We start from the raw sequence: 21,272 nt of genomic DNA on the forward strand, positions 1-21,272 counted from the left end.
ACAGGAAGGATGTCTGTAATTTTTGATCTTGGAGAGAAGGGTGAGAAACCGTAGGGTCACTGACTCAAATGGGGGGATTCTAGGAATGAGCTCACGATAGATGTGATGGTCCATCTCGGTCTCTCTTGGAGAATTAAATGCCGGGGTCCCCTGCCCTCACCTGCCCAGGATGCACAGACCTGAAAGGAGAAGGAAACGTCAGCAGGCAGCCCCGTGGGAGGTGGCCATTTGAAGATGAAAAAAGATGGCTGGAGTCTGAAGGGAACACAGAGCAGCCCAGATAAAGCTGAGCACGCGGGAATTGAAGGAAGGAGGCAGAAACCCCAAGAGTAAGAGGAGATTCAAAATCTTTATGATAGAAGAGAGGAGAGCAGGGGCTGAGCGCTTTGCTTGTCTGGAAGTGGGAAGGTTGCAGCCACAGGGGAAGTGTTTTTTCTGAAGAATTAACTGAGGGCATTTGCTTTGGAACATTGCCTCTTAAGACGTCCTGTTTTCTGATAAATGGTGTTTTGTTGTTTGTGTCAACCTTCTGCTGTAGACATGGTCCCTTTATTTAAATTTCCACTAAAATAAATGCTTTTCGTATGTGAGCACATTCAAGGAAGGTAATTCTCAGGTAGGGTAAAAACCCCTCTACCTTTTCCCAGGCCCTGTTAGAAAGAGATTTTAGAAAACACTGATAGATGGGTATTCCAAGTCTAGAGTTCTGGTTGATGGGCATGCTGGCTAACTCAGCTCTGGAAAATCTCTTCAGGTCAAATTAAGGGTAGGGGACAGAGTATTCCTGCTGAGGAGACAGCTGTATATAACTTTCATTTAAATGCCACCAATGAAAAAATTGCCCTGGTATAATTTAAAGCATTTGGTTAAGGGGAGAGTTACTTTATAATTAAATAACGCTGCTTCCTTCCTATCTACCCCATGGGTATGAGAGTTAAGAACTAAAACAATTTAATAGGATAATATTTCAAGTGCATACAGAGCACTTGCAGTCCAGGGGGAACAGTGGCCACAGAGGCAGCACCAAAAGCTGGGCTTGTGGAAGCAGGCGAATGCTCAGGTATGGACACAAAATGGGAACTCAGTGCTCAGGCTCATTGTTTAGGAAATCTGTTTGCTGGAGTGATGGTGGGTTGCATATTTACAAAACAGAAATGGACTCAGAGACATGGAAAGCAAACTTATGGTTCCTAAAAGGAAAAGGTGGGAGGGATAAATTAGGGGTTTGGGATTAATGTATACACACTGCTATATATAAAATAGATAATCAACAAGGATCTGCTATATAGCATGGGAATGCCACTCAATATCTTGTAATAACCTATCACAGAAAATAATCTACAAAATAATATGTGTGTGTATATATATATATATATTGTTCAGTCTATGGATTCATTATTTTATACATATATATATATATATATGTATAAAATCTGGCTCAGATGGTAAAAAATATGCCTGCAGTGCAGAAGACCCAGATTCAATACTTGGGTTGAAAAGATCCCTTGGAGAAAGAAGTGGCAACCCACTCCAGTATTCTTGCCTGGAGAACCCTATAGACAGAGGAACCTTGTGGGCTATAGTCTTTGAGGTTGCAAAGAGTTGGACACAACTGAGAGACTAAAACACACATACACACACACATATATAAAGTGAAGTGAAAGTTGCTCAGTCGTGTCCGACTCGTTGTGACCCCATGGACTGTACAGTCCGTGTAATTCTCCAGGCCAGAATACTGGAGTGGGTAGCCTTTCCTTTCTCCAGGGGATCTTCCCAACCCAGGGATCAAACCCAGGTCTCCTGCATTGCAGGCAGATTCATTACTAGCTGAGCCACAAGAGAAGCCTATATATATATATATATATATTTATGAAACACACAAACTGAAATTTATTTTGCTATACACCTGAAACTAACACAACATTGTGAATCAACTATATTTCAATAAAAATAATTTAAAGTCTTTAAAAAAAAGGAAATCTGTTCGTTAGGATGTCGTGAAGGTGCTTGCTTTCCGGCAGGCCATATTCAGTACCAGACAAACCTCTCCAGGTCTGCACGGGCTACCCACGCTGCCCAGAAACCAGATGGGAGCTCAGGACAGTCTTGTTTCTCACACGTTTGTATCTAATGCTGGAAGAAGTTGCTGCAAGGAACACTGACTGTTTATTCCCAAACCCCAGTCTTCTAATAGTTGCACACACACTGCTTCTGCGCGGAGGACACTTTTACTTTCAGGAGTGATTATGATTGTTTGGGTACAGTGTTCCTTGCAGTGTGATAATGGACATTTAATCACAGAACATGTGCTTTCCGTTTTGAGCTCCATTTCTCACGCCTGGGGCTGTCATTCTGTCCCCAGGATGGCTGGGACACACCTCCTGGCTCTTCTCCCGTCTTCACGCCTTCTGCACACTCCCGGATCCCTGCTACCCTGTGCTTTTAGAAACAACAAAGTGTTGAGAATGCCGTCAGCGCCCCTCCAATTTGGTCATAGATCTGTGTGTAGTCATCCTTCCCTGCCTTTCTGTTCTGTATCAGAAGGAGCACAACCTCTTCCAGAGCAGAATCTCAACCAGGACCCTGACCTGCCCAGATGTGTGTGCATCACCCGATTCCCCCATCATTGTGTTTTGTTCACCCTCTTCATCTTTGTATGGACTCTCTGTTTGTCTGTACTTTAAAAAAAAAAAATCATTCTTGGGCATTCTCTATTTGCTAAGTGGAACCTCTGAAGTTAGTGTCTGAATCTTGATATTTCCTGATCTCCATCTATTGATCTGACTGATTCTTAATCTAAGATTCTTTATCTACCTGACCACTGATTTGAAAATAAAATACCTAGAGTTTCTAAATCCTTGGGTTTCACCAGCTTATCTACCAGTGCTTTTATTCACATGCAGTTTCATTTCTCTAATTCTGTGCCCCTTCATTTCCCTATATGCTCCTCAAGTTTCAGCCTCGCTTTTTACAGCTCTTTTTCTGCGAACTCTAAAGATGCTTGAGAATTTCCTATTATAATAAGCAAAACCAAAAAAAAAAAAAAGAAAGAACTTTCTTTTAGTCTTGCTTTCAAGTCCCTCAAAATAATACCACGTCTCCTTATCTCTTGGAACTACTTGGAATCTTATCACCATTTTAGTCACGTACAGTCTGGTTGCCATGGTTACCACTCATGGCTATGCTCTCTGGTATTACCACTGACCTCTAAAGTTACTGATTTTGTTATTTGTTTACAATATTTATGCTACTGGCTGCTTGATTTCACTTGCAGCTTTGATGAGAAACTCCTTATTATGTGTTCCTGGTAATGTGTCCCTCTCCTAGCACTAACAGAAAATATCCTGGTGAAAGATTACATATGTGGGCTGTGGAACTTTGCAGACTCACCTTTCCATTCTGGCCTCTGATTATACATGAATGTGACCCAAGGAGAGCTATTTAATTATTCTAAGGCTCATTCGTTCACGTAGCAGAGAAAAATTGTCCTTGCAAAATTGCTATCAAGATTAGAGGTAATGGATATTAACTCTTAGCAAGTTCTTGATACACATGAAGCACTCAGTAACTAGTCAGTCCAGGCATCGCCAGCAGCAGCAGCATCCCAGCATCCCTGTCAAACCACTATCATCACCACTGGCATTTTCAGCACCTTAGTTATTGGAGCACCAGTTTTCTCTCTTTCACTCGTTATCCCTTGTTTGCTGACAGGTGTCCACTTACAGGAACACAACTGTAACAAAATCAGTACTGAGAACTAATTTCATTGTATCACTTTTATTGTTAAAAAACTTTCAGTTGTAACTTATTTCCTCATACTGAATGAATGATTAAGTGTTCCTTCCATTGTGTGTATTCAGAACTGTTTTGAGCTTTATGACATACATGTTAGTTTGCTTGTGGGATTATGAGTCACTTATTTGTCTTTTTGAACACCCCTCTGCTGCTGCTGCTGTGTCGCTCCAGTTGTGGCCAACTCTGTGCAACCCCATAGACGGCAGCCCACCAGACTCCCCTGTCCCGGGGATTCTCCAGGCAAGAACACTGGAGTGGGTTGCCATCCCCTTCTCCAATGCATCAAAGTGAAAAGTGAAAGTGAAGTCGTTCAGTCGTGTCCGACTCTTCGTGAGTCCATGGACTGCAGCCTACCAGGCTCCTCCGCCCATGGGATTTTCCAGGCAAGAGTACTGGAGTGGGTTGCCATTGCCTTCTCCGGAACACCCCTCTACTAATCCTAAAAGCTGCTTAGGGTAACTACATTGATTCATTCATTTTGAGTTTCAACCAGTTTTTTTATCTCAAATGAGTGATTTCTGAGACTGACAGTTTTATATATACATACCTGCAAACATGCATAATTTCAAAGTTATTTAAATATACTAGGTACCCAGAATATGAAATCCTATGCTGTGAGCTGTTATGGCTTACAAAGCCAGAAAGATTATTCAGTTGAGAGAGGCTTCCCATGATAAAGTGTCAGCCTACCTTGACGTTTTCCTTACCAGCTGAGAAAATAACTAAATTACACACAATCTGGGTAATTTAAATATGTGTTTTTTTGATGGCTTGTGCCCTATTATTATTTATAATTATATAGAGTATATATCTATTCAATAAAAGCATTTATTTTCCATATATCTGAGACAAAATGAAAATGTAATCAATATATTCCAAAATATTTAATTTTCTATTTATTTATGAGTAGAAAAGATTTATATTATTACTCTGAACTTTTTTAAGATATTCTATTCAGTTCTTAAAAGATAATTCACCTATCTTTGCCTAAAAAAACATGTGCTCCTCATTAACTAGCGTTCTTGGCAAATCCTTTTTCTCCATTGTCTGTATTAGTTGCAGTCTGGCCTCTTTTTATTTTTAGTGTAGTGTGTGAAACATTTGGCCACTGCTTTCCTTATTCCAGATTACTTTTACATTTCACTTTTGATGTGGCCTAATGTTATGTAAATGGTCCTTATAAAGTCTTTAAATCAAATTGATTCTTTTGTGTACAAGATATTTCCAAAATGCATATCCAGTATTTCTTAAACTCAAATACAGTTCAAACATAGATTATTGTATTAACAAAAATTTTCTCCATATGTAAAAACTTTTCTTTCCAGAAAAGTCAAAGAAACGAGGTCAATTGAGAGGTAAAAGACAAGGGTTATAGTTGAAGAAAATGAATGTTAATAGCACAAATTATTTCATTATATTACCATACATTATAAAATTTAGCCCAAGAAAATCCCATGAATGCTTGTTCATTAACTAAAGTAATGTCTTAATTTTTAAAAAAATTATTCCTTTACTACACTATGTGTACCATTGATTTCCTTCTAGTCAATGTCTTTTTAAGTTGGAAAATTCAATTTAATTATGTAATTAGCTAGTTAGTTCCATTTTTTTTTTAATTAAATCTTGATTAAAAGCATAGGGCGTAAGCAGAAGCAAGCAATTCAGTATACCTGAATATCATAATTTTTGTTTTTCTCAGTGTTTCATAATGAAGTCATTCATTAGTTGTAAATGATCCTGGCTCCATATGCCATCAAAGTTGAAGGGAAAAAATTAGGTATTTTAGTTATTTCTGAGAATGACTCTCTTTCTGACTCTCTCTCTCACTCTCTCACACACACACACACACACCTCAAGGACATTTTTCCCCTTGGGATGGTTGTCATATGCTTCAGTAATGGAGATTAAATTCCTAGTAGTTAGTTGGATAAATCTTTTCCTAACAGAGAAACTAAAATTCATTAAAAACTAATTAGGAATGTATAGGAGGTTAATTTTACATGTTCAGCCTTATTAGAATGAGATAAGTAATTCATAAAATATCAAAGGATTGCTTTCAAGAGAACTAAATAAAATGACACTACCAAGTATTGTTGCCTAAAAAAAAAAAAAATAATAGAAACTATAAAAGCAAGTCAAGGCAAACCTTCAGTCCAACTCATCTTACTTTTTGTCAGAAGGAAAACCACAAACATAACATACCCACAGCTCTATTAAATAGTGGCTTCTGGCAAAGAGTCTGTGAAGTAGCAGCTGCAGTGCAGGTGGGCTTGACTTTTTTATTGATTGCATTCCAGCGAGAGAAGACTGTGCCATTTGCCGTGATATTCCCCTCGTAAGACCTAACTGGGTATGAAATCTAACAGGATTTGGTGTCCGATTGGAGCCCGTGCGCTGATGCTGTAAGAGCAGCATATTCAGTTCCCTGAATACATTTGCCAGTTGCAGTTAGATGTATAATATAGAGGGGAAGCAAGGGAAACTATTCAAATGCTCTCATTTTTCTTTTTGCCAAACATAATTTTTAAAGTATATCAGCTTTTTTTTTTTCATCTTGACTTCTAGCTAAATAGCTTGGGCTATTTCCATGTTGGGAAAAAAGAAGTCAGTTCACCAGGTTTCCTTTCCAGCAACCTCCCCCAGCGTTCTGGCTCCTGCCCGGTGGTCCTGAGGTTACTGCTCAGGGCAGCAAGTTCTGGGGAGGTTCCTGCAGCCAGCTCAGCTCCATGCCCTTCAGGGCAGGGCTCCCCTCCTCCCAGTTGGATTTGTGATTTTACACAGACACCGTAAACTTCCCTATTCAGTTCCATCTTTTGACTCAACCAGGACTTAGTTGGCACCTCCTGGGGGCAGGCTCTGTCTGCCCACAGTCTCTGGTGCTGGCTCCCTTGGGCCTGAATTGGACTCTGCATCCACTGATGTATCTTCTCCACATCTCCTGTGGTCTGGGCAGTCCTTCAGTATCCCTGGCAGCCCCTCTGAGTACCTGCAGGGGCGTTGCTTGGTTTTCTTTTCTTTTTTTTAATTTTAGTTTTTATTTTATATTGAAGTATGGACAGAAGAGTACCTGGCAGGCTAGAGTCCAGGGGGTCGTCAAAGAGTTGGACACAACTTAGCGACTAAGTAACAACTGAGAAAGTGAAAGTCACTTAGTTGTGTCTGACTCTTAGTGACCCCCATGGACTGTAGCCCGCCAGGCTCCTCTGTCCATGGGATTCTCCAGGCCAGAATACTGGAGTGGGTAGCAAGTTCCCTTCTCCAGGGGATCTTCCCAACCTAGGATTGACCCCAGGTCTCCCACACTATCAGTGGTTTCCTTACCAGCTGAGCCACCAGGGAAGCCCAAGAATACTGGAGTGGACAGCCTATCCCTTCTCCAGCAGATCTTCCCGACCCAGGAATCGAACCCGGGTCTCCTGCATTGCAGGCGGCTTCTTTACCAACTGAACTACCAGAGAAGCACAACAACAACAATAGCATAATGGGTTTACAATGTTGCCATTAGCTTCAGGGTACAGCAAAGGGATTCAGTTATGCATATAGATATATCCATTCTTTTCCAGATTCTTTTCCCATATAGATTATTAGAGAATATTGAGTAGGTTTTTTTCAAGGCGTCCACAGCGTTACTATGCTTCTGTGATCACATTGTGTATGGTTCAGCCATACATTTTCTGTTTTATTTTTTATATTAATTAATTTTAATTGGAGGCTAATTACACTATTATACTGGTTTTTACCATACAGGGCACTCAAAGCTGGTGCACTGGGACAACCCTGAGGGATGGGATGGGGCGGGAGGTGGGAGAGTTCAGGATGGGGGACACATGTACACCCATGGCTGATTCATGTCAATGTATGGTCTGTTTTATTGTATAGACTGCAGCTGGTGTTAAGTAGCCTGTTTATTTTCTCCTTAATCTTCTTTTAGGTTCTGTTTTCTGGTGGGTGATCCAACTTGTCTTTCCTCAGATTAAGTCTTAAGTTTTTTAAATATGAAACTGCTAATCTATTTTACTGTCAGATTTTTCTCCTTATCATCATACTTGCCTGTCTTCCAAAATAGTAATGGAAAGATGGGAAATGTTTTTATGAGACCAACTAGATAATATGTATGGAGAAGGCAATGGCACCCCACTCCAGTACTTTTGCCTAGAAAATCCCATGGATGGAGGAGCCTGGTGGGCTGCAGTCCATGGGGTCGCTAGAGTCAGACACGACTGAGCGACTTCACTTTCACTTTTCACTTTCCTGCATTGGAGAAGGAAATGGCAACCCACTCCAGTGTTCTTGCCTGGAGAATCCCAGGGATGAGGAAGCCTGGTGGGCTGCCATCTATGGGGTCGCACAGAGTCGGACACGACTGAAGCGACTTAGCAGCAGCAGCAGCAGATAATATGTAAGTCAAGTTTGTGGTTACCTGAGAAGTACTGTATATGAACATTTTATTGCCTAATACTTTTGTATAAAAATGACCTATTTATTTCTTTGTTTTTCTGAAGTAGAGGTGATTTGCAGTTTTGTATAATTTCTACTATGCAGCAGAGTATTTGATTCAGGTATACGTACATATACACTCCTTTTCACATTCTTTTTCATTTTGGTTTTTCACGGGATGTTGCAGATAGTTCCCTGTACTATAGAGTAAGGCCTTGTTGTTTATCCATTCTGTATATACTAGTGTGCATCCACTAATCACAGACTCCCAATCCAGCTCACCCACTCCTCTCCCCGTGGCAACCACACGTCTGTTTTCTGTGCCTGTGAGCCTGTTTCCATTTCAAAGATGAGTTCATTTGTGTCATATTTTAGATTCCACATGTGAGTGATGTGCAATATATCAAGTGGTATTTAAAGGACAGATTTTTATTCTCATCATTCATCCAGTGATTTAAGCCATAGCACCACATTTAAAATCCACTTTAAGCTAAACTATGCAAATCTATTTAAATATCATAGAGAGATTTACCACGTCCCTTGCTGGTTAAACTGAGTGTTGTACGACTATCACTGCTCTCCAAACTACCCCCTGTTTTTGTGTGTGTGCTTAGTCGCTCTGTTGTGTCTGACTCTTTGTGACTCCATAGGCTGCATCCCACCAGGATTCTCTATCTACGGACTTTTCCAGGCAAGGATTCTGGAGGGGGTTGCCATTTCCTTCTCCAGGGGATCTTCCTGACCCAGGAAATCTGTGTGTCCCGAGTCTCCTGCACTGATGGTTGTATTTTTACCACTGCGCCTCCTGGGAAGCCGAACCCTACATATTATTGCAGCATTTTTATCTTTGCCCTCTTTTCCATTCTCCTCTCCTTTTTCTTTCTAATAACCTTCTCTCTACTTTTTTGCCATTCTTCCTTTCCTCTGTTTTTTTTTTAGATTTATTTTTTAAGAACTTGTAAAAGTAACCTTGAAGTTTATATGGAAGAACAAACAAGTGAGAAATACATCTATGTTTTGTTTTAAAAAAAAAGTAATAATAAGCAACTTGATCTCAGCGCTAAAACCTACTATGGCACAATAATTAAATTGGTATCATACAGATGAAGCCTAAGCTTCCGTCAAAATAAATCCACCACATCATAAGCCCAAGTATGAGTACACATATAACAATAGACGTGGCCCCAAAATTGATGAATCAATGAATTGTTTAATAAGTAGGACTGGTAAATAACTATTTGAAAAGTAAACAGAAGTAAAAAAAAAGGTAAGAATGTATTTTAACCTTTCACCTAAACAAGAAAGCAATTAAATAAATTATAAACATATTTGCATATATTTAAAATGCAATATTATAAATGAAGTTAAATGATATTATCATATGATCACTGACACTTGGAATCCAAATAAAATGATCAAATAATTTGACTTACAGATATAAATAATAAAATAAGAATTATATTAACAATAATGATAGCACCTGTCCTTTTCTGAAACCTTATCAGAGTGTCAGAAACTGTAATAAGTGGTTTACTTGTAATATCACATTTAATCCTCTGTGACTCTCACATTACAGTCTCTGTGTTTTCCAGGAGAGGGACACAGATCTTAGATTTCAGGTAACTCACTAAATTCTGTCATAATTTAAACTTTAGCCTAACTTTTTATGTTTCTATAAAACACTCCTGTATGTAGCTATTTAGGTTGTTTTACTTTATTAATATTATGACACTCAGATGAACTTTTTGATACACACACACAAACACATGTTTAAGAGAGAAATCTGCATTTAACTGTTGTATTTTAATGATTCATAGAAATGAACTACTTATTTTATTCTTTTGTGTCATATTGGTAGACTTTTATATTGCTTTTTTATGTTCCTTATTACAAAGAAACATTTTCATGTACCCACCTGTTAAGGATTTCTTCCTGCTGCAAGAATTACTGGATGTTGGGGATGCACATTTTAAATGTTAATGAGATTTTATTAGCAGTGATAGCAAGTATTTATGTCATATTTTTGGTTTTAATAGAAGTGCACCTGAGGATTGATTACTAAGGATCATTTCATGTTATTTACTTGTTTTGGAAAAAAAAAGTTATTTTTCCTTAGTTGTCTCTCTTCCTTTTTTAAAATAATATTTTTAGATATGAGCAGAAATTGGGCTTTATAAAATTTATGTGTACAATTGTTCTCCCATACAATTCTTATAATCAATATTTAATGTTCTTGCAAAGGCTTGCCTGCAAAATATCTTTCAGTTTTATTGAATAAAGTTCTAGAGCAAGTAAAAGTTAAAACACGTCAGTGTTTTAGAGAAAATCAAGATTCAGTTAGAAAAAAAGAAATACAAAATATGATAACTGAGCTGTAACATTGTAGGATGCCAAACAGATTAAGACCATTATTCAAAATGAAAAAAGAGTAAAGAAATATATATGACTCCTGAAGAACCAGAATCAGAAAGGAAGATGATTTTACTAAGAGCAGGCAAAGCAGCAGCACTGGAAAAGGTCGAAGTAATCTTGCATGCTTCCTCAAGGAAGATGTAAGAAGCAAGGTGCTAGAGATGGATTAAGATGCTTAAAAACTTCCTTTAAAATTATGTTCCGAAACTTCCCTGGTTGTCCAGTGGTTAAGACTCTGTGCTTTCAATTCAGAAAGCATGGGTTATATCCCTGGTTGCGGAAGTAAGATGCCATATGCTGCACAGCATGGCCAAAACAATAAATAAAATTCTATTCCATTCTTTGCTTTAATAATGTTTTCCTGTATCAGAAAAAAAAAAAAGTTCTCTAAATAAATCCTGATGGGATTTTGATTAGAATAGAGTTCATTGATTAATTCATTTTTAAATATGTCAACATATTGCAATGCCTAATTTAATCATGTCTCCCTTTATTTTCTTAAATTTTCCTTTCCAAAATGTATCACAGTTTGGTAAACTTTATCCCATTTTATTTTACAAAATTTTACTCCTCAACATTTCTCTACTAAAATTTCTGTTTGATGAATGCTGGTTTAATGGAACACTACTAAATTTCACATGCTGACCTGATATCCAGCAACTTTTGAACTTTCTTATTCATTCTAAGAGTTTTTAGATTCTCTGGGCTCATATAATGATCATCAGTTTAGTTCAGTTCAGTTGCTCAGCCGTGTCTGACTCTTTGTGACCCCATGAATCGCAGCACGCCAGGCCTCCCTGTCCATCACCGACTCCCGGAGTTCACTCAAACTCACATCCATCGAGTCAGTAATGCCATCCAGCTATCTCATCCTCTGTCGTCCCCTTGTCTTCCTGCCCCCAATCCCTCCCAGCATCAGAATCTTTTCCAATGAGTCAACTCTTCCCATGAGGTGGCCAAAGTATTGGAGTTTCAGCTTTAGCATCATTCCTTCCAAAGAACACCCAGGGCTGATCTCCTTTAGGATGGACTGGTTGGATCTCCTTGGAGTCCAAGGGACTCTCAAGAGTCTTCTCCAACACTACAGTTCAAAAGCATCAATTCTTAGGCGCTCAGCTTTCTTCACAGTCCAACTCTCACATCCTTACATGACCACTGGAAAAACCATAGCCTTGACTAGACGGACCTTTGTAGGCAAAGTAATGTCTCTGCTTTTGAATATGCTATCTAGGTTGGTCATAAATTTTCTTCCAAGGAGTAAGCGTCTTTTAAATTTCATGGTTGTAATCACCATCTGCAGTGATTTTGGAGCCCAAAAAATAAAGTCTGACACTATTTCCACTGTTTCCCATCTATTTGCCATGAAGTGATGGGACCAGATGCCATGATCTTCATTTTCTGAATGTTGAGCTTTAAGCCAACTTTTTCACTCTCCTCTTTCACTTTCATCAAGAGGCTTTTGAGTTCCTCTTCACTTTCTGCCATAAGGGTGGTATCATCTGCATATCTGAGGTTATTGATATTTTTCCCGGCAATCTTGATTCCAGCTAGTGCTTCTTTCAGCCCAGCGTTTCTCATGATGTACTCTGCGTATAAGTTAAATAAGCAGGGTGACAATATACAGCCTTGACATACTGCTTTTCCTATTTGGAACCCGTCTGTTGTTCCATGTCCAGTTCTAACTGTTGCTTCCTGACCTGCATACAGGTTTCTCAAGAGGCAGGTCAGGTGATCTGGTATTCCCATCTCTTTCAGAATTTTCTACAGTTTATTGTGATCCACACAGTCAAAGGCTTAATATATGTTTTCTGTAGAACATGTCAGTTTTGACTCTGCTCTGTGATTCTCATACCTTTTCTTTACTTTCGCCATAGTTTTGTCTTTCTGAGAAGGAGCTCTAGGACAGTGTTGAACAGCAGAAGTGATACCAGGCACTCATGCATTTATTCTTACTGAATACTAGTAAAGTTATACCAGTCAGAGATGATCTTTACTTTAGATTTGTCTTCTTGAGGAAGAGGGAGAACTATCTTTCATAGACTAAGGAAGTAACTTTCTACTCCTAGTTTTTTTTATGGTGCTTTTAGTCATGAATAGGCATTGCTGCTGCTGCTGCTGCTGCTGCTGCTGCTGCTACTGCTAAGTCTCTTCAGTTGTGTCTGACTCTGTGAGACCCCATAGACGGCAGCCCATCAGGCTCTGCTGTCCCTGAGATTCTCCAGGCAAGAACACTGGTGTGGGTTACCATTTCCTTCTCCAGTGCATTAAAGTGAAAAGTGAAAGTGAAGTCACTCAGTCGTGTCCAACTGTTCGAGACCCCATGGCCTGCAGCCTACCAGGCTTCTCCGTCCATGGGATTTTCCAGGCAAGAGTACTGGAGTGGGGTGCCATTGCCTTCTCCAATGAATAGGCATTAAGGTTTATCAATTATATTTTCTTCATCTGTTTACTTTGATCATATCATTTATGTGATGAAATAACATTGGTAGATTTTCTAAATTTGGAGCATTATTGAAAAAAACTTTCTTGTCTATGATATATAAATATTTTAAATATATGACTGCAGTCGAAGGTTAGGTCAATCATGCTGCACAGTTCACAGTGTGTTATCAGTATCAACCCCTGCAAGGTTCTTGACCTTTTTAATTCATCTTTATTTATAAGTTTGACAAGCTTATAATTTTCTTTACATGAGATGCCTTATATCATCCTAAGATCAAGTTATAGTAGTTTCATACATTTTGATAATATTGGATTTTTTCTATATTATGGAACAATGTGTATAAGGATTATCTGTTGAAATTACAGAAAAATAATTTTTGCAAAATGATTCTGGATGAGACACCTATTTTTATTCTTTGGTCAATTTTGGTAATTCGTGTATTTCTAAATATTAAGAAATTTCTAGAAACATTGTTTCACTCATGTTTTCAAACATAGTGAATATTTTAATGATAACTTACATATTTTAAAATAAAAAGTTTATATAGAGACATATCTATTTTACACTTTTATATTATATGAGCTATTATGTTATTTTTGTTCAATTTTGTTAGATATATTTTGGGTTCTACTTCAAAATACAGGAAATTATTTTTATTGACCATATCAATTGTGTATGTTTTTGTTTTGTTTTCAGGTTCTATTTCATTTAATTACTTTTTCCCTCAGTCGTTTCTCTTCCTTACATGTCTTGTATTCTTTTATATCTTATTCTATTGAATGCTCAGATTATTTATTTTCAGTTTTTTATGTTTTCTATTAAATGAGTTTTTGGCTAAACCTTTTCCTGGGGTTACTGTACTAGCTGCTTCCTATGTAGTATGAACTTTTCACAGGAGTATACACATATTGAGCACTGTTTTACAGAGTCTGCACCAGTTCATACACAATAGTTCTACGTATAGAAATGCATGGATTTTTGGTACTGCATTACTTCTAGACCTGGAATTATGGATTGGATAGACAATTTGCCACCTAATGAACAAAAATAACATTATTTTCCTTTGATGCAATTTCTAAGCCTTAGAAAAAGCTATTTTGAACATAATTGTATACTTACTTGATTTATGTTTTCTTGATTGTTTTAACGAACCATTTCCCTTAAAGACTACTGTTAACAAGTCCATGAAAGGATCCCAATCAGTAGTCATTTAAAAAATATTTTTATTATTTCTTGTCCAACTTCTCTTTAGATATTTCACTACTAGCTACAACCACTGATCCTACTTGAACAATCTCCAAAAGAGGTATATCAATAGAAAGTTGTCTATAGAAAAAAGTTATAGTTTATTCATGATGCAAATATGCAGTACTGTGAGTCATAAATACATAAATCAGCCACTGATGGAGAGATCAACTTGATGAAATCTGATTAAGGAACAATAATTCATTCATAACGCACTGGTTTATAATCCATGGTTCCCAACATAAATAGCTTCTCTAGGTTTCTCATGGACACTCTGACTACACATGGTCGTATTTTCCAATGCTGGATGAATTACATTCTCTCTAATAGTCTATATTTTCTGAAACTCTAGGCTTTCTTTAAAATAAGTGCTTTATTAAAGGTTATTTATTTTTAGCTCCTTAATTGTATGTTTCTAGAAGCATAAATTATTTTACATCACTGATGTCAAAATAATCAATATGTTGGCCCATCTTTTAAGTTTTATGAATTAGAATAAATAACATTACAATACTGATTTAGCTACACTTGGGGAAGTTGCAGCTTAAAAGATTTTCAGGGGAAAAGTTGTGCATAATCTTTCCCTTTAAAATAATAGTGTAATAAAACTTTTTGTTGAAAAAATCTGCGGTTCTTTAAATTAAAAATTATTAAACTTAAAAATGTATACTATGCACCTGTATGATAAAAATCATGACTGTTACATTTTGTTTGTCAAGGTTATTTTCTAGGTTTTGACAATAAAGGAACTGAAATTGTAAAGTGTTAGTAGATACAGCAGTTCCACTGTGAGGCTTAGGTTACGTTTTGAGGGAGGGGTGTTCCTATACCCTTCTGAGGTCTTTTGGCTAATCTAATAATCAGATTGACATAGATGGATTAAAGGGAGAAAAACGAATTTAATTTGTATAAATGTGGAGGCCCTATAGGTAAGGGAGCTAAGAAGTGAATGCATCAGGTTGTTAATGTACCTTTTTCGATGAAGAATCAAGTAGTTGTGAATATTTGACGAAACTAAGAGGTCTTCCTTGGGGTAGCAGATAAATGAAGAGGTAACACCGTTTGTTCAGACAGCTTTCGGGACCTTGAGTCCCCTCTCCCTGTCAATAAGGATGCCCTCCATCCACAGCCAAAGGTAGGGCCCCTTCCCATGGGAGCTTTGTTTCCTGCTCTCATGGGGACAAAGGAGGGCCAGAGTGTTCTTTTTGTTCCAGCTGGCTCTCCTTTAATCTTGATTCAAAATAATCAATATGCCACTTTGGCACATTTGGGGGCAGCCTGTCCCGATCTGCAGCACATGTAACCTTGGACAAGAGAATCTGTATTAAAATATCATGCTTGGTGTATTTCAGAATCTCTGCCTCACACTAAAACTCCTTTTTCTAGAGATAAAGCTGAATTTATCCTATAATACAGACAAAGCCTGTTTTATTATCTTTTAAAATAGTGTGTTTTTTACATGTTGAAGAAACCTTCACAACCCCGCATTTAGCAAGTCTGTCAGCACCGGTTTTCCAATAGCATCGTCTCACTTTGCATCTTTGTTGCATATTGGTAATTCTCATATTTCCAACATTTTTATTATTGGTTATGGCGATCCGTGATCAGTGATTCTTGTTGTTACTATGGTAATTGTTTTAGGGCATAACAATCTGTACCCATGTAAGATGGTGAATTTAAATGATAAACATCATGCCTGTTGTGCACTGCTCCACTGACTATTTCCTGTCTCACTCCCTGTCCTTGGGATACAACAATATTGTATTAGGACAATTAATCACCCTACAAGTGTTTAGTTGAGAGCAAGAGTCGCATGTCTGTCACTTTAAATCAAAAGCTAGAAATGATTCAGCTTAGTGAGGAAGACATGTTGTAAGCCAAGACTGGCCAAGAGCTAGGCAGACCTCTTGTGCCAAACAGTTAGCCAAGTTTTGAATGTAAAGAAAAAGTCTTAAAGGAAATTAAAATGTAACCCTAATGGACACACAAAGGATAAGAAAGCAAATTACCTTATTGCCAATATGGAGAAAGGTTTAGTGGTCTGGTTAGAAGATCAAATCAGCTACAACATTCCCTTAAGCCTAATCCAGAGCAAACTCTTTTTAATTCTATGAAGTCTAAGAGAGCTGAGGAAGTTGCAAAAGAAAAGTCTGAAGGTAGCAGAGGTCAGTTCCTAAGGCTGAAGGAAGGAAGCCATCTCCATAACACAGAAGTGTAAGGTGAAACAGCAAGTCACCCAGGAGATCTAGCTAAGATCATAAATGGAGGTGGTGACCGCAAACAACAGATTTTCCATTTAGATGAAACAGTCTGATATTGGAAGGTGACACCATCTAAAACTTTCATAGCGGGAGAAGAGAAGACACTGCCTAGCTTCAAAGCTTCAAAGAATAGGCTGACTCTCTTGTCAGGAGCTAATGCAGCTGGTATTTTAAGTTGAAGCCAGTGTTCACTCACCGATTCTGAAAATTCTGGGGCCCTTGAGAACTATGCCAACTCTACTCTGCCTGAACTCTGTTAATGTAACAAGTCTTCATGACAACACATCTGTTTACAACGTGGATTACTGAATATTTTAAGGCCACTGCTGAGACCTACTGCCCAGGAAAAAGATTCCTTTCAAAATGTTGCTGCTCATTGACAATGGACCTGGTCCCCAGGAGCTCCAATGGAGATGGACGAGAGGAATGTTTTCATGCTTGGAAACACAACATCTATTCTATAGCCCATGGATCAAGGAGTCATTTTGACTTTCAGATTATGTTAAATAATGCATGTTTAAGGCTATAGCTACCTTAGACAGTGATTCCTCTAATATATTTGGGTAAAATCAATTGAAAACATTCTGGAAACGATTCACCATTCTAGGTGCCATTAAAAAACATTTGTGATTCACAGGAAGAGGTCCAAATATCAACATTAACAGGGACTTCAGATTGATTTCAGTCCTCATGGATGACTCCCCTCATGGATGAGGGGTCCAAAGCTTCGTGGAGGAAGTCACTAAAGGTGTCATGGAAATGGAAAAAAACTAGAGTTAGAAGTGGAGCCTGAGGTGTTGACTAAATTGCTGCAATTTCATGGTAAAACTTTAACATTTGAGCAGTTGCTTCTTATGGATGAGCACAGAAAATGATTCCTAGTGAAGATGCTGTAAAGATTGCTGAAATGACAGCAAAGAATTTAGAATATTGCATCAATTTAGTTGATAAAGCATTGCCAGGGTTTGAGAGGATTGACTTCAAGGAACTTCTCCTGTATGTAAAATGCTATCAAACAGCACTGCTTGCTACAGAGAAATCATTCCTGAAAGGAAAAGATGCCGCAAACTTCATCACTGTCTCAGTTTAAGGAATTGTTGCAGCCATCCCACCATTCAGCAGCCAGCCACCCTGATTGGTCAGCAGTCATCAACCTCAGGGCAAGACCCTGCACCAGCAACAAGATTGCAACTTGGTGAAGTCTCAGATGATGGTTAGCATTTTTTAGCAATAAAATACTTTAACATTTGTATGCACAAAATACTTTAACATTTGGTATGCACATTGTCTTTTAGACATAATGCACACTTAATAGACTACAGCATAATGTAAGCATAAGTTTTATATGTACTGGGAAACCAAAAATTCACTGTGATTCACATTATTGCAATATCCACCATATTGCAGTAGTGAGGAGCCACTCCCCCAGTATCGCTGCTGCTGCTGCTGCTGCTAAGTCGCTTCAGTCCTGTCCGACTCTGTGCGACCCCATAGACGGCAGCCCACTAGGCTCCACTGTCCCTGAGATTCTCCAGGCAAGAATACTGGAGTGGGGTGCCATTTCCTTCTCCAATGCATGAAAGTGAAAAGTGAAAGTGATGTCTCTCAGTCGTGTCCGACTCTTAGGGACCCCATGGACTGCAGCCCACCAGCCTCCTCCATTCATGGGATTTTCCAGGCAAAGAGTACTGGAGTGGGGTGCCATTGGCTAAGGTGTGCTTTTTCCCTTCCGCATGTTGCTGAAGATCTGGTGTCGCCATGGGCCGCCGCCCCGCCCGATGTTACTGGTATTGTAAGAACAAGTTGTACCCAAAGTCCCGCTTCTGCCGAGGTGTCCCTGATGCTGAGATCTGCATCTTCGAATTGGGGCATAAGAAGGCCGAACTGGATGAGTTCCCACTCTGTGGCCCACGGCGTCCGATGCGCATGAGCAGCTCTCCTCTGAAGCCCTGGAGGTTGCCCATATGTGTGCCATCCGTACATGGCGAAAAGCGGTGGTAAAGACGGTTTTCACATCCGACTGTGGCTCCACCCCTTCCAGGTTATCCGCATCAACAGGATGTTGCCTTGTGCTAGAGTGGATAGACTCCAGACAGATATGCGCAGTGTCTTTGGAAAGCCCCTGGGCACAGTGGCCAGGGTCCACATTGGCCAAATGATAATGCCCGCCTGCACCAGGCTGCAGAACAAAGATCATGTGATCCAAGCCCTCTGCCGGGCCGAGTTCAAGTTCCCGGGGCGCCAGAAGATCCACATCTTCTGAGGATTTACTCAGTTTAATACAGATTAGTTTGAAAACATGGTGACAGAAAAGCTGCTCCTCCTGGTTGGCTGTGGGGTCAGATACATCCCTAATCATGGTCCCCTGGACAGATGCCGGCCCTGCATGCAGGAGAGCATCAGCACTGTCCCCTCCGTAATCATGCTCACCAATAAATGCTGTTTCCTGTCCAAATTTTTTTGGACAGGAAATAGCATTTCAAACATTGTTATCAGAACTTCATTTCCTAAACAGTGCAAGAAAAAAATACTGTTATGTGTTATTTGTTTTCATAAAATTTAGAACTTAATTTTGAATATTTAATGCTTTCAAGAACAATAAACTGAGATTAAGATCAAAATTCATATCAATATATTTCAAATGTATTGTGAACCTCCATGTTAGAGTACTTAATGTAGATTGAAATGTCTTTTATAAGTTTAATTATGCCATATATCAAGTGAATTTGTTTTGCAGCCACCCCACCCTTCAGCAGCCAACCACCCTGATTGGTCAGCAGTCATCAACCTCAGGGCAAGATCCTGCTCCAGCAATAAGATTGCAACTTGGTGAAGGCTCAGATGATGGTTAGCATTTTTTAGCAATAAAATGCTTTAACATTCATATGCACATCGTTTTTCAGACATAATGCACACTTAATAGACTACAGCATAATGTAGGGTTAGGGTTATATATATGTATATATATAAGGTGTGCTATATAGAAGAATGAGTAAAAATTTACCAAATAGACAAGAAAAGACAGATATTGCAAAAAGGCTGTCTTTATTATGATATTTGCTTTATTGTGGTGGTCAAGAACTGAGCCTGCACTAAATCTCTAAGGTATGCCTGTATTTCAGTTTATTTCTTAGCGACTGTGTGTAAATCTCCTTTAGGTTAGAGAAGATGAAGAAGAAAGATGTGTATTCATTGTCAAAACTTAAAAAGCATTTATTCAAATAAAATATCTACAAGCACAAATGTCAATTTTTTGTTCCTATTCTGAATGCAACCCTTTGTTTATAAAACAAATTCACTTGATATGTGGCATAATTAAACTTATAAAAGACATTTCAGTCTACATTAAGTACTCTAACATGGAGGTTCATAATATATTTGAAATATATTGATATGAATTTTGATCTAGTATAATATCAGTTTATTGTTCTTGAAAGTATTAAATATTCAAAATTAAGTTCTAAATTTTATGAAAACAAATAACACATAACAGTATTTTTTTCTTGCACTGTTTAGGAAATGAAGTTCTGATAACAATGTTTGAAATAGATTTTATTAAAGAAATATAAAAGTATAGCTATCCATCAGGTAAGAAGTAATTTCTGAACTCGATGTATTCTAAGTCTGGTTGCGGGAAGCCGAGAATTCACCCTTGAGAAAATGCCTAAAATTTTTAATGACTTCCTATTGAAATTAACTGAAGCTCATTCATTAAAAATATGGCATGGCATTTCTTTGTGCATTCAGTATTTTGAATTACTCTGGCTGTCTTCATTGTGAACAGACAACTACTGTCTTTATCATCCTAATAGAATGAGAAAAAGAAATCTGCATATTTTGTTTTCTGCTGTTTTATACACAAACCTCAGTAATTGGATTCTGAGACTTCATTCTCATTTTTATCCCAGGGCTCTTATTGATTCTTTGGCCAGTAAGATAGGCACTCTGGAAGGAATACATTAAGGGAACAGCAACACTCACTGTCTGATAAGTGGTTGCCAGAATCACTGATATTGTATCACTTTGGTGATGCATGTCTCTGTCTCAGGTTCTAAGGTTGGGAGTGTGTAGACCCTCCTCTAATCACTCTATGCATTATCTTTTGCCTTTCTGCCTCTCATTAGCATCTGCAATCTAGAATGTGTGCCAGAAAAAAAAAAAAAAAAAGGAACTAAAATTTTGATAGAACAGTTGGCAAACTTTATATATATTTTTTTACTTGATTCATAACTGCTAATACCACACCCATAAGCAATCTAGATGGAATAAGTAATTGTTTTCTCAGTGAGAGAACCTGTTACTCAGATGGGCTGTTGGTAATTGACAAGGAAGATGTCATGTTTTGCTCTTCTGTTACTCAGACTTGCCCTCTTGTTTTTCAAAAAGAATTTTGTTTTGGTCATTATTCACCTTAGTTTCTCAGAATTAACATGTATTTGAAGATTATTCTAATGAAAATTCAGAAGACATTGGTTTATTTCTATGACATTGAACACATCAAATTTATGTAAATAGCTCAGAATTTTTTTAAAAATGCAAAGAAATTTCTCCTCTATAAAATAAAAAAATAAATTCAAGTTTGAAAAATGCCATAATAACCTTGTGTAGACTATAATTCAAATAGTTTAAATTAGGGTTGAAGATGTTGAAGGAAACATGTAAATATGAAAGTATGAATT

The 21,272-nt window shown here is 38.1% G+C and overlaps 1 protein-coding gene and 1 pseudogene across 4 annotated transcripts in view; both read left to right on the forward strand.

Annotated features, from left to right (window-relative positions):
* Nucleotides 1–21,272, forward strand: part of ADGRB3 (adhesion G protein-coupled receptor B3) — an 894,978-nt gene that overhangs the window by 149,041 nt on the left and 724,665 nt on the right. The window lies entirely within an intron of this gene.
* LOC109563447 (large ribosomal subunit protein uL16-like) lies at nt 18,277–19,017 on the forward strand (annotated as a pseudogene).

Source organism: Bos indicus, chromosome 9 (assembly GCF_029378745.1).
Source record: "Bos indicus isolate NIAB-ARS_2022 breed Sahiwal x Tharparkar chromosome 9, NIAB-ARS_B.indTharparkar_mat_pri_1.0, whole genome shotgun sequence".
Classification (NCBI taxonomy): Eukaryota; Metazoa; Chordata; class Mammalia; order Artiodactyla; family Bovidae; genus Bos; species Bos indicus.